At 32.2% G+C, this 14,655-nt stretch overlaps 1 protein-coding gene and 1 long non-coding RNA gene across 8 annotated transcripts in view; one reads left to right on the top strand and one right to left on the bottom strand.

The window, feature by feature from the left end:
• The window catches only part of LOC145265352 (uncharacterized), a 314,468-nt gene that overhangs the window by 13,155 nt on the left and 286,658 nt on the right, over positions 1-14,655 (top strand). The window lies entirely within an intron of this gene.
• LOC145265349 (S-crystallin SL20-1-like) overlaps positions 1-14,655 on the bottom strand; it is a 295,253-nt gene that overhangs the window by 162,625 nt on the left and 117,973 nt on the right. The window contains exon 1 of one of the 7 annotated variants that reach the window (XM_080121124.1): positions 2,213-2,376. The exons of the other annotated variants lie outside the window; for them this stretch is intronic. The gene's annotated coding sequence lies outside the window, so the exon portion shown is untranslated. Of the gene's footprint in view, positions 1-2,212; positions 2,377-14,655 lie in introns of those variants that run through there. 7 annotated transcript variants of the gene reach the window in all.

The following is a 14,655-nucleotide window of genomic DNA, read 5'->3' as shown; positions in this document are numbered from 1 at the left end:
AAAAAGTAGATTATCATTTTTAGGCGTTAAACGTAGCTGTGCCACATCGTTAAAATTTACCTCATATTTAATCAAGAAGTTAAGTTTGCAATCGGTGAGATTAACGATAAAAATTTTTTAAAAGGTGTAAATTTTGAATTTAGAGGTGGGGGGTAGTAGATCTTCATTTTTTTAAGGTGTTAAACGACGCTTGATAACGTCGTGAAAATTACCGGTTCTGTGTCGCCGTTTAAAGAATAATCAAACAATGAAATTAAATCTTTTGAATCTATTCGTAAGCGTTTTTTTTTTTAAATATTAAAAAAAAACAATAAAAGCTAACCATTTTTCTATCGACATGGAATTATTTTTTCAGGCTTGAAACTTATTGAGATTACCAAATTAGTTTATTTGCTGAGAGTTTGCTTTTTTATGTTTAGAAGTTTCTAAATAAAGGGCAAATAAATCTGGACTAGTTTTTATAAAAGTCGATGCTAGAAATAATAATTTCAAATAAATTAAATTAAATATCTTATCAACATAATTTTTAATTAAAGTTCATAAAATAACAATTTTAAATAAACCAACTTGAATTATTCTCTTTGTAGAATCATTAGGTAAGAAACCACTATTTAGTAAACTTGATTTTTCTTAATGTAATATGCAAATGAGATGATCTCTTAATTGTGTATTTTGCAAGAATCATACTATATATAGAAATAAAAGAAAGAATAAAGGAAGAAACCTCTTGTATGTATAAATCAATTGTGAACAAACAAACAAACAGAAAGTAATACGAATTTATATATAGAGAGATATATAGATATATATGAAATGAAATAGTTTTATAAATATTAACAGTCAATAAATTTATTTAATCAAAACGGTACAGCAATTAATGAAATACTTTTCAGAAACAATCGTACACGAAACTATTGGTTCTGTTTGCGTTCTTGAATTGGAGCACTTTTATTGGATATGTTACCGACAATGAATCAGGCAGTAACTTTATTGCTGTCAAGCTGTAATATATTATTCAATCTCAAGAGTTCCACTCGTCCAGGATTTGTCTTATCTGTATCGCTCCAAACAAGAGCATTGTGATTGGAGTCCTCAGAACAGAGCTCATTAATTCCAGTGAACTGGATTTTTAAAACAAAACCTGAACTTGTGCCAAATCTGATGGAGCAGGATAAATTTAATGGTCTTTCTGTCTGTCTATTTGTCTGTCTATCTCTCTCCCCCTCTCTGTCTCTTTACACACACACACACACACACACATATATATATATATATATATATATATATATATACCGAACTATCCATTCATGTGAAATCTTTTTATCATTTTTCTTTTACCTCCTATTCCCCTTACCTCACCCTTTTTTTTAACCAAGTAAGATCTGTGACTTACTTGTAGTTTCATTAAATACTTTTATATGCAAAATCCGATCTCGCATTTTGCAAATTCCTGCCCTCTGATGAGAAGGAGAGTATTTCTTCGAAACTCCGCGGATTAAGGACTATCTACTTATCTCGTGCTTCCTTTTTTAAATTAAATATGTTTTTAACTCTTTTTCAAGACGTCTTTTTACATGTTTTATTAATCATTTGTTCATATATATATATATATATATATATATATATATATATATATATATATATATATATTTATATAGTTATCCATACAAATCCTCTTTCCACACGTACATTACTAACACGCCCATGACTTGTTGGGTAAAATAAATATTTTGAAACGGACACAGTTATATAATTTGTTTTTTTAATTAATAAATTAACGGCTTAAGCATAATGTTCTCTTTCCATTTTGCTAAACTATCGAGAGATTATTTGAAAGGCACTTGTGAAAAGGAATAATTTTGTTAACTCCTCTGTACTTTCATCGAAATATTTAATAAATAAAAATGACTACCTGGTTTGTTTTATATATCTCTAACATAAACCAATTAATGTTTTTTTTTACAAGTAATATTAACGTCTCTCCACGATCAATTACAAAATGTATAAAGGACTTTAAAAAGTAAAAATATTTGCTTTGTTTTTAGGTCCTCCGTTAAAAGGAGGGTTGACATGTAAATTAGCCCTTGTCTGTTCGTCTGTTCGTCCGTTCGTCTGTCCGTCCATATGTCCGCAGTTTTCTCAATAACTAGACCTTAGAAGTTTTTGTAAGTTTTTCACAAACATTAAACATGATAAGAGTAAAAAAACTTACAGAACGAATATTTCGGGAAAATCCGGTTGCCCCCTTAGGGGTGCCCTTCAGATTAAAATTGCTAAAGTTGACAATTTTGTGCTAATTAAAAAAAATTGATGCTTAGATTTGTTATAAAACTTTCTGAAAAGTTGTAACTAACTGATATCTGTGTAATTTTGTTTGTCTATTTCACCAGAAATGAACTTCCCAGACCCTCCCCCACACATTCCTTTGACTCCAAAAAAATATTACCGACATACCAAGCACCTCTTCCCACCTTTTACCCCTTGTTCCCTTCCTCTTTTATCCGCCCTTCTCGCCGCCCCCCTGACCTCATTCAATCTTTCACTCTTTCATCCCATAATAACGAACATTTCTGTAAAAGTCTGAGGAAGTTACGGACGGCCAAAAAAACGGCCGGGTAGCTGAAACAATAACGTAACTTAACAGAAAGATACGGTAATAAAAATAAAACGCATATATATATATATATATATATATATATATATATATGTGTGTGTGTGTGTGTGTGTGTGTGTGTGTGTGTGTGTAATTATTTACTATATATATATAAGTTATAAAATATATATGGCAATTTAGCTACACAGAATATACTGCGTTTCATCAGCGCTAGTATTTGTCAGGCTTATGCATAAGCCTGGCGTATCTTATTATGTGTAGCTTAATTGCCATATATATTTTTATAACTTACTACCTAGATCTACCTATTCATTCAGCCCTCTTGAAGTAAATACTTCAAGTTTACGCAAACATTATACTTTCGTATATTAATTTATGTGATTAAATGCAGTATATACATATATATATATATATATATATAATGGTCACATCCTGCTGCTACAAATAGCCACTTGTTTCAATCAAACAACAGATATCATCAGGCAGTGACTTGACTATTCAAAAGAAACAAGTGGCTATTTGTAGCAGCAGGATGTGACCATGTTTATATCACAATAAACAAGTATTATCAGCTCTTTTTATTGAGCACTATCTAACAACCTCGTTGAATTCATTAGTCCAATGCTTTTGAATAATAAAACCCCGAGTATATATATATATATATATATATATATATATATATATATATATATATATATGTGTGTGTGTGTGTGTGTGTGTGTGTGTGTAATTATTTGCTATAAAATTCAAATAACTACAGACACTAGTGTTTCATCCTTTCGGGAATCTTCAGCGTAGGTGTCACGATTAACACCATTCGACAGATTCGAACCCGGCGACTCAAGTCATCTCTCGCTTTATTAGCAAGGACCGTATCCATTCACCTACCGTTAACCGCGAAAAGTAGCATTAAAGTTAAACATTTAATTTTTCAATATTTTTTTACGTCTGTCAGACAGTGATCTAACCATTATATGATGAGCTATGCATAAGAGCAAAATTGACCGACTTATTTCAACTGAAAGTTTTCAACGATAAGAAATGAGGTTCTTAGAGGGACTGACATAATATGCATATGTATAAATTTACTATAATAATTATTAAATGTATACAGACACTAGTGTTTCATCCTTTCGCGAATCACCAGTGTAGGTTATCAGGATTAACGGAGGTCAAGAGATTCGAACCCGGCAATGAAGCCATCTCTGACTACATTAGCAAGGACCAAATCCATTCTGCCACCGTCAACCGCGAGAAATATCGTTGAAATATAAACATTTATATATATATATATATATATATATATATATATATATATATATATAGCTAAAATTGGAGAACATATATATACTTGCTTTCAATCTGTGTGTATATATATATATATATATATATATATATATATATATATATATATATATATATATATATATATGAATGTATATATTTTTCAAATTCTATAATTGTGCATATATAAACACACACATATATATGCAAATATATTTTTTAATTTTTTTTGTTTAAATTTTCTTCCTTTGAAGATTGTAATGCTGGGTATGGGGTAGCCAGACCAGCTGCTAACATTGCTCTGCTTTTCATTAAAATCAACCGAGAGCTCTTTTTAGTATCCTCGCTGTTCCCTTAAGTGCAATTGTCTGGATCTCTTTTGCACTTGATTCACCAGGAATATTAGTTAGGTAGAACTTCAGGTTCTTTTTCATAAGCCCTGTGGCACCTAAAATAACTGGTATGATTGGTATCTCCTTAAGAGTCCAATTTCTTTAAGACCTTGGTATTTGGTCTGTTTCTCCCTTTTAGCTCCGTTCAAACTGCCAGCAATAAGGACACTCACTTCAATGAAGTTTGCCACTCTTTTTGACTTATTCCATATAAATCTGTCAGGTTCCACGGCAGTATATATTTTCGAGGTAGGTGGCTGTATGAATTACATGGATGTAATGTATGGTATATAAGTCATTTCCAACTGTTCTTTCAGGTTGATGTTCCTAGGACATGCTGCTACACTCGATGTTAAATTTTTTACAGGTAGTCCAGTGAAGGTACTTACTCCATCATGTCTTGCTGTGTTGTAGCCGTCCCCTAAAAGAACCCTGCAACTTCAGATGATTCACACTTTCCAATTCTGTATGGCGGAACCTGCATTTCTTGTCATTACTGATACCTGCCATTTTCTTGAATGAATTGATCATCAGTGCCTGGTCATGAGCAGCCATTATAACCCTTTTCTGATCGTGGTGGAGGGCTCCCATTTTTGAGCCAGTCCAAGGAACCTTCTTTGTCTATGTATTCATGAGAGGTCACAGTATAGCTGAGAATATGATCTATAAACTGTAATAATTGTTTTAAATTTTATCGAAACATGAGTGAGCGGTGAAGCTTTAAAGCAGTTTCAAATGACTAAAACTGCCACTTAACCATATATTTAAAACACTAGCGTGATTAAATGATATAGCACATACTTTTTTTACCTGCTGTTATTAATATTATCTATTTGCCGATTGTTTATTGAATAAAATTTATTTAAATAATGTACCAAATATGATTTTTAGCCATTTACGTACAAAGTTAAAAAATCCAGTTTAAATCTGGAAAAAATACTAACGAAACCATCCACGCATTACAAAGTTAAAAACTAGTATACACCGAGCAACCACAGGTAAATTCGCAAATACAAATTTGCGCCTAGCTGTATCGGTAGTGAAATATATATACACACACACTCACGCACACACACGGACACCCAGAGCAAACAACACGTAGACGTATGATTAGAGACTCTACTTAACCTGAATCACATGCGGTTTCGGTGTGCTCTTGATAACGAAACCATTAACACACACACGCACACTCTCACACGCACTCTTCACACACACTCACACACTCACACACACACACATGGAAATTCTTTGTTCATTGAACAAAAATACTTCAGAATGTGTTTTGAGGATTTTTATCTGCTAACCCAACTTCAAGGATCGGCCTCCACACACACACACACACGCACACACACACACACACACACACACACATATATACGTCTACGTTCAGCGTATACAGATAAGATTGGCTGGGTGGACAGTCAGGTTCTTTATCAAGCACTTGACTACAGTAAATCATTTGTCAAAGGATACATACACATACACACACGCACACACACACAGGCACACACACAGGCACACACATACACACACACTTATATATATATATATATATATATATATATATATATATATATATATATATATATATATATATATATATATAGCCTTAAGTGTTTATCAAACACGTGTAACAATACCATCCTCCTCCTTCTGCTTATATATATCTAATATTTAAAAGGTTCTTTGTCCGGGTGTATCTTTATATGAATTTTGCGGGCGCTTCTACACTATAAGAACGAAATTTAGGAAATCGAAATACTGAATTTCAAATGAAAACAATGGGATCTACGTATTCATGTTTTTTAAAGATGGTTATATCCAAAATTTACGAAAATCGATCAGGTAGAAAATTATTTATTGTAAAAAAAAAGAAAAACAGATTTTTATTTTCCCCGATTTTCGTAAAACACATGTTAAATATGTAGATATTTTCGTAAACGTAAAATTGCACCTAAGGAGAGTCATCTATCGATTTTAACTAAACTGATATTATAAAATCAATAAATGTTTGTTATTTTTTTAACCAGTTACACAAGAACTCAAAAATCGATTAGAGTATCCTTAAAAATATAATCCGTAGATACGTGGCTCCCAATAATAATAGAAAAATAAAATTTATTATATATTATAACAAAATACAGACAACAAGCCTTGTAATGAAAAACAACATTTCGCAAACAAATGACCTGTTGGAAAGGACCAATGTAGTTTACGAATTTAGCTGCCCAATAGGAGAGTGTATCTCCAATATTAGTAGCTACATTGGTTCAACAACTAACACATTGTCGCGAAGATTGACTCTCCACCTCTCTGACTCTAGCTCCATATCACAACATTTGAAGGGACATGGCTGCCACCATTCGGAATTTCGAAGAATGATGGTAAAAAAATAAGAGTATTGCAGGGTGAGAGAAATGTATATAGGATAAGAATACTCCAAGCATTGTACATTAAAACAAAGAAGCCTCGAATAAATAATATTAATTATGAGTGCAGTCGAAACGTTTTGAAATGTTTGGGATAAATCTTTGAATATGTATATATGTGTTTGTATATATAAACGTGTTTGATATATGTAAAAAAAAAAAAGTCAGCCCACCTAACTTGAAACAAACTACCACGTGACTAGGAAAAAATGTATATATACGTAAATTAAAAAACAATTTCTGCATTTATTTCTACAATCTGCCTGAGGATGATAGAAGTACTTCTGTCGAAAGCGCTCGCGATTATGGATCCAACAGATACAATTTCGAGAAGAACACAAAAAGGACTATTCGGAGATTGGAGAAGATAAAAAGGAAAATTGAAAAACGTGTAGTATCTGTTCTTCAGATGCTGCACTTCAATTTCTTGTTCTCTGTCAGTGGAGGAGAAGTCTTTCACAACTGAGACAATTTTTATTTGTGTTCCTTTTCTCCACATTAAAAAACGACCCTGGTGTCTAACTCAGTCCCGTGGGGAGACATTGTAAATAGGAACTCCGTGCTATTCAATAATATTTGTCTAAATATATATATATATATATATATATATATATATATATATATATGTGTGTGTGTGTGTGTGTGTGTAAAAGAACAAGTAGTTAATAAAACATTATAAGTTCTATCTCTTATTTGCTTTTATCGAGCTTTTACATCTGGTTGAGATTATTTATAAATATTAATTCTTTAATATTCATAATATACTTTAGTTTTGCCATCATGGATCATTTTGGTAAACTTAACTGTAATTCTTATTTCATATATATATATATATATATATATATATATATATATATATATATATATATATATATATAAGCTTTTTTGGAAAATGAAATCCAGCAGAGTGCTCAATAATAAGGAAATCCGAAAATAAGAGCGTAGTTATAGATTTTTTTGTTTCCAGAAAGTTTTTAAATGAGACCGTTTTAGATACCCACATCAAGCTCTCTTCCACCACTACTCATCAAATGTTCTGAAGAGAGCTTGATATGGGTATCTAAAACGCTCTTCATTATCCGACGGTACCAATGGCTCGTATTATCTAAAAACTTTCTGTAAACAAAAATATATGTGTGCGTGTGCGTGTATGTGTGCGTGTGCGTGTGTGCGTGTGTGTGTGTGTTTGTGTGTGTGCGCGTGTGTTTGAATGTCTTTTCTTTTGAAGAAAAAAACAATGGAGTCGAAAAGAGATGCTTATCAGTTTTAAAGCGCGCTTGATGTTCTGCTTGTTGGGCACCCATTTTTATAGTAAAAATTGTGTTCGTTGTTGTAAGGATTTTATAAGTGAAAATAACTGCCTTAAATGAAGCGTAAAATCTTTTAAGGGAGAGTAAAGGCAGCGGAACCTATGAAAAGAGGAAAACTGTAAGATGAAAAAAGAAAGAAAAGTAGGCTCAACTTGCGTTCAAAATGAACCACGAAATCCCGGCGACGATAGAAAAATGAATAGGCGTCAATACACACACACACACACACACACACACACACACACACGCACACACACTCACACGCGCATGCGCGTGTGTGTATTGCCGCCTACTCATTTTTTTTTATCGTCGCTGGGAATTCGTGGTTCATTTTGAACGCAAGTTGAACTTATTTTTTCTTTCTTTGGTTCCTAGACAATGGACACACTTGTATAGATAGCTGCGTGTGTAATTGTGAGCAAATGTTGCGCAATCACTAACCACTGGTAAGGGAAAGACCAAGACTAACTGGAAACAATGTCGGGATAAGCTGAGAGCACATACAGCATCTGGAATTCCCAAACTGTCACCCATTTTAGTATTGACCAGGGTCAACATTGCTTAACTTCGGCGATTTGACGGGAACAAGTGTGTCAAGTGATTGCCTCTCTCTCTCTCTCTCTCTCTCTCTTTATCTCTCTCTCTCTATCTCTCTCTCCATATATATATATATATATATATATATATATATATATATATACTTCAGAATAGCTTTTATTTAACAATCAGTTTTTATGGAAACGTGAGATTGTAGGTTTACAAAAATATTACTGGCAGTAATATTCTATAAGTTATCCCATCTAAACAAGAATTGCTCGATATGCAAGATAGAGCAAATAAATTAAATTGTAATTCAATGAATTTAAAAAAAAAACTCTCATTAAAATGAAATGAAGTGGTTGAGTTTCATATCAAAGAATGTTTATTATTCTAAGCAAGACAAAGAATGCTTAAGCAAATAAATCTCCTTAACCTATAGGGTTTCGATGTCTACCATCTCATCAGAGGGGAGAAAATATTAGCAAATAGTTATAAAGGTATGCACCCTATTTGTTAAGTCAGTGAGACATGGAAAGTCATGTGAAAATAATACATTTATCAGAAGTTCTGTAGCAGGGGGATTTGTAGAAAAAGGATATGAATGTCTTTTAGATCCAGCTTGCTTGGTAAAATCCATGTTATGTTTATCTACAAAATTTCAATGAGAGTTTTTTGAAATTCATTGAATTACAATTTTATATATATATATATATATATATATATATATATATATATATATATATATATATATATACTAGCAGTTCTGCCTAGATCCTCTGTACTCTTCATAACTTTATGTGCATATGTATATATATATATATATATATATATATATATATATATATATATATATATTGAAAAGTTTGACTCATGTCCAGGTAAGCTGCGTCTAAAATGTCAAGTGTTTAGACCCAAAATTGGTGGAGGAATGTGGTAGAGTAATCAAAAGTAATCTTTTTCAACTTTAACCTCTTGGCCGCCAAATTTTCGCTCAAAAACTGATTAAAAAGCTTGTTGCATGCCTGAATACACTTTATGCAATAATTTCAAATGTTTAGACCCTAAATTGGCTGAATATTTTGCTATAGATCGCAAAGGTCAAATCGTTTGACACTTTGACACAACTGCAGCTACATTTTTTAGCCAAAAACGGATTAAAAGCTCGCCATTGTCTGAATATACTTTATATAAAATTTCAAATGTTTAGACCAAAAATTAGCTGAGTAATGTGGTAGAGGACGCAGAGGTCATTTTTTTAACTTTGACCCCGATTTTGACCTTTTAACATTTATTGTTTTGGGCTCAAATTAAATTAAAAATTGTAATCCGTGTCCAAGTAACCTACATTCAAAATGTCAAGTGTTTAGACGCAAAATTGGCGGAGGAGTTTTGTAGAGTTTTCAAAGGTCAAATCGTTGAACTTTGACCCCATAACAACCAAATTTCTGGCTGAAAACCGATTAAAAGATGTTCCCAACTTTTAATACTACTTATGTCAAATCTTGGGTCTGTAAACTGAAAATTAACAGAGTAGTTTGGTAGGGAAATTCACACATACAGACACACACACAGGGACATTTTCAGTTTTCTACATATAACTAGCAGTTTAGCCTGGCTTTGCTCGGGCCCTATGTACTGTTCATGACTTGCCGTTCGTGTAAATACATTTTATGTAAGATTTCAAATGTTTCGACTAAAATTTGTCTGAGTAATTTCGTAGAGACCGCAGAGGTAATTTTCATTTACTTTGACCCCAATTTTGACCCTTAACATTTATCATTTTGGTCTCAAATAAAAATACAAAGTTTTACTCATATCCAAATTTTCTGAATCAAAAATTTCAATTCTTTAGACTCAAGTCCTTAGACGAATTTGGTAGAATCTGCAAAGGTCAACTCTTTCAACTTTTGGAAGCAAATTTTCGCCCCAAAACTGATTAAAATGCTTGCCGCATGTCTGAATACCCGTTACTTATAAATTTAAAGTGTTAAGACCCAAAATTGACTCAGTAGTTTTGTAGACAAAGCAAAGGTAAAATCTTTTGAACTTTGACCCCTTGGCAGTTCAGATTTTCGACCAAACCTAGTAAAATCTCTAAATACTTTTCTGTAAAATTTCAAATGTTTAGACAATTGGTAATTTGGTAGAGACCGAAGAGCTCAAATGTTTTTAACTTTAACCTCAATGCTGATTCCTTAACATTTATTTTTTGGGGGCTCAAATCAAATTAAAAAGTTTGATCCATGTCCAATTAATCTACATCTAAAATGTCAAGTGTTTAGACCAAAAATTGGCGGAGAACTTTGGTAGAGTTTTCAAAGGTCAAATCGTTGAACTTTGACGCATTGACAGCTAAATCTCTGGCCAACAATCGATTAAAAAGATTTTCCTAAATCTCAATAATCTTTATATCATATCTCGAATTTCTAGATCGAAAATTGACAGAGTTATTTGGTAGGGAAATGTACACAGATACACACAGAGATACATTTTCAGTGATATATATATATATATATATATATATATATATATATATATATATATATATATATATATATATATATATATATATGGGGGTATAGGATCCACATCTACAATAATTCGCCAATAATTCGCCAGTCATGAATTTTGGGTCATGGATATGACCTTAAACTATATCCAGTGGTGAGGCGCAAGCTTGTGGGATTTGGGGAGTGTAGAACCACCCTTTAATTGCCATTGCTCCCAGGCCCACTCTGACCCGGAGTGGTAGTATCTCTTAGAGTCCCAACTATGGGTTAAATAGAAACACACTTGAAAACAATAAATATATTCTATTAAAATTTTTTTTTCTTCAGAATCTTTGGATTAGGCATTAAATAACTGTAAAAGGGTTGATATGCCGTAAAACAAAAACAACCAACCAACCATGAATTTTGTTATATAACATGGAAACAAGTAGTGATGACAATATTTTAATTTAAATTCTTGGTAAGAGAGTAAAGAAGAGGTTGGGGTTGAATTTTTGACACCCCAAAAAGAATGTTTGAATTTGTTATTTGTCGATTTGTCATTTGGCGTAGGGGATAAAATACTTGGTAAAATTGTATTGTAAATTTACACTGTTCTGAAGGTGTAAGGTATAATCCTCAGTGCGGGTTACACTTTAAAATAAAATAGCATTGTGGACTTGAAGCATAATAGCAGCTATTCGTGTCAAATGAACTATGGCAGTATTAACTGGTCTGCTATAAAGCGATAACTCTCTGACTGACATGAATATGTTTTCGGTTGTATGTTGCACCAAAAATAAACTCAAACTTATGTGTATAAAAGGAAGACATAGGACAGTACTGATTTATACATTAACAACATAATGGTATATATATAAACATATAATATAAACATATAGATGTGGTCAATCTTATTTCAACAGAGAGTAAAAGATATATCCTCTCCCCAAACAGTTTCAATATTTGACTATTCTTCTCTCATTGCACAAGTATGTCGTTACTAATGTAGTTATTGCTAGACGTCGCATCCCTGTTATGTTACCTAGCATATTCTCTCCTCTTCTGGGGAGAACCATTAGGCTTCGAAATACTATGGTAAACAGGGTTTTCTAATTTTACACACCTAATTGAAGTATTTTCCCTATTGAATAAACGAATAAATCCATAGATACCAGTATAATATATAATTTTATATTTATGTGTTCTTATTTTACCGATACTCTCTCTCTCTCTCTCTCTCTCTATATATATATATATATATATATATATATATATATATACACACGTACAATCTATATATCTATAAAAGTGAACGTGTCTGTATGTCTGTCTGTCTGTCTGTGTACATTTCCCTACGCAATAACTCTGTCAATTTTTAGTCTACAAACTCGAAATTTGATATACAGGGTACTGAGATTTGGGAAAATCGATGTGATCCGTTTTCAGCCAGAAATTTGGCTGTTAATGCGTCAAAGTTTAAGGATTTGACCTTTGAGAACTCTACCAAACTCGACAATTTTGGGTCTAAACATTTGAAATTTTATATATAGGTTCCTTGTACATGGATCTAACATAATAACCATATTTCAGCACAAAACAGTAAATTTTAAGGAGTCATAATAGGGGTCAAAGTTAAAAAATATTGACGTTCTTTTTTTCTTTTTTTTTTGCTCAGCATACACCTCCAAACACCCGGGCAACGTCGGACCGAAATGCTAGTATATATATATTTATGCGGAAATATTTTCTATTATATTTATATATTTTATATATACAAAGTCTTAAGAAACTCAATGTAATTACAGAGCATATAATATATATATATATATATATATATATATATATATATATATTTAAAAATTTATTTTTTATTTTATATTATTTTTATTTTATTTTCTATTTTATACGCACTGTATTTATACAATTACTTAGCGTATATTATCCCATTTTCTTTAATACTTTATTATTATTTATATTTATTATTTCATTATTATTATTAATCTTTTTTATTTATATATCTTCCTGCATGCATATTTTTATGATTTAAATAGATAAATGGAATTAAATTGGATATAGTATATTTTTTTATTATTTACTGTATTAATTATTAAATACCTGCATACACTAGTGTTTCACCCCATAGGGAATCATCAGTGCACTGTGTCACGATTAAAACCAGTCGATAGATTCAAACCCGGCGACAGAAGCTTCATTAGTAAGGACCTAATCCTTTCGACTACCGTTAATCGCGAGAAATCATGTTGAATTTTAATCATATTAGAAAGAGAACGTTAATAAGATTCGGCATGTGCCTTAAACTACCTATAGTTGAATTCAAGATTTTAAAATTCCTGTTATTAAAATCGAATTAATTCCTTACTAACAGAATATAATCGATATTAGTGGTAAAGCAATGTGGAATTTCCGCTAGTAAGTTTCCAATTACTTAAGTGATCTGTTTTCCTTGAATGCGTTCGGAAAATATCGAACATTTGAAGTTGATTTATAGGATAATTTTACACACAGATCGATAAACATATATGCTGATAGATAGAAAGGTAGATAAATGGGTATCTACATAGATAGATAGATAGATAGATAGATAGATAGATAGATAGATAGATAGATGGATGGATAGATGGATAGATAGATAGATATTCATACATAGATAATATAGTTCTATCCAACCTTCACCACATTCACTAAAGCTCACTAAGCTGTTATCTCAGTTACCCCATTTATCTCATTAATCCTTATCCTCGAGTAGCTTCAGGCCTTGATAAGTGATGCCTTCCTTGGGAAAATTTAAGTAGATAAATAGACAGACATATTAATAGATAGATAGATATTCATACATGGATAGCTACATAGATAATAGAATTTTACCCAATTATCTTCACAAAAACTTTTGTCTAAGTTACTATCTTACATCCATTACCCTTATCCTCGAATAGTCTTTTAATAAGTTTTTTTTTTACATGGTGGTCACCACTTATCAAGGCCCGGAAGCCACTCAGGGGTAAGGGTTATTGCAAGTACAGTACGTTAGTGTGGAGATTTGATGAAGTGTTTACTTAAGGGGGCGGTTCATTAGGAATTTGTTAACATTGGACTTGAAGACATCCAAGTTGTAGGCAGGTGGGAAGCAGGCAGATGGAACAGAGTTCCACAGGCGTGCAGTTCTTAGAAAAGTTCCACATGCGTGCAGTTCTAAGAAAAGTGTGCTTTCCTTGTGAAAAAAGTAAGTAGATGGATAGATTGACAAACCTATGTCTAGCTAGCTAGCTAGCTAGCTAGCTAGATAGATAGATAGATAGATGGATAGATAGATAGTGATGTTCGTCCATCGACTTCAATATATACCACGAAACTTTACTGATCATGCCGTGTCTCGAGTGTAAATTTTATAGCGGGGTATAGCGCAATCTCTAACCTCACCTCTCCTGAGTCAACGCTGTTAAATTCCAGTGGCAAGTAGAAATTTTAGGACGACTGGAAACAAGCGAAGAGCACATACAGCACCTGCTATTCCCCAAAATAGTCACTTATCTGATACTGGCCAGGCCAATGTTGCTTAACTACATACGGCATAAT

This window comes from Euprymna scolopes, chromosome 40, assembly GCF_053919585.1.
Source record: "Euprymna scolopes isolate OS-2025 chromosome 40, ASM5391958v1, whole genome shotgun sequence".
Taxonomy (NCBI): domain Eukaryota; kingdom Metazoa; phylum Mollusca; class Cephalopoda; order Sepiida; family Sepiolidae; genus Euprymna; species Euprymna scolopes.
The sequence above is the reverse complement of the archived record's forward strand: the minus strand, read 5'-3'. Positions and strand labels throughout refer to the sequence as shown.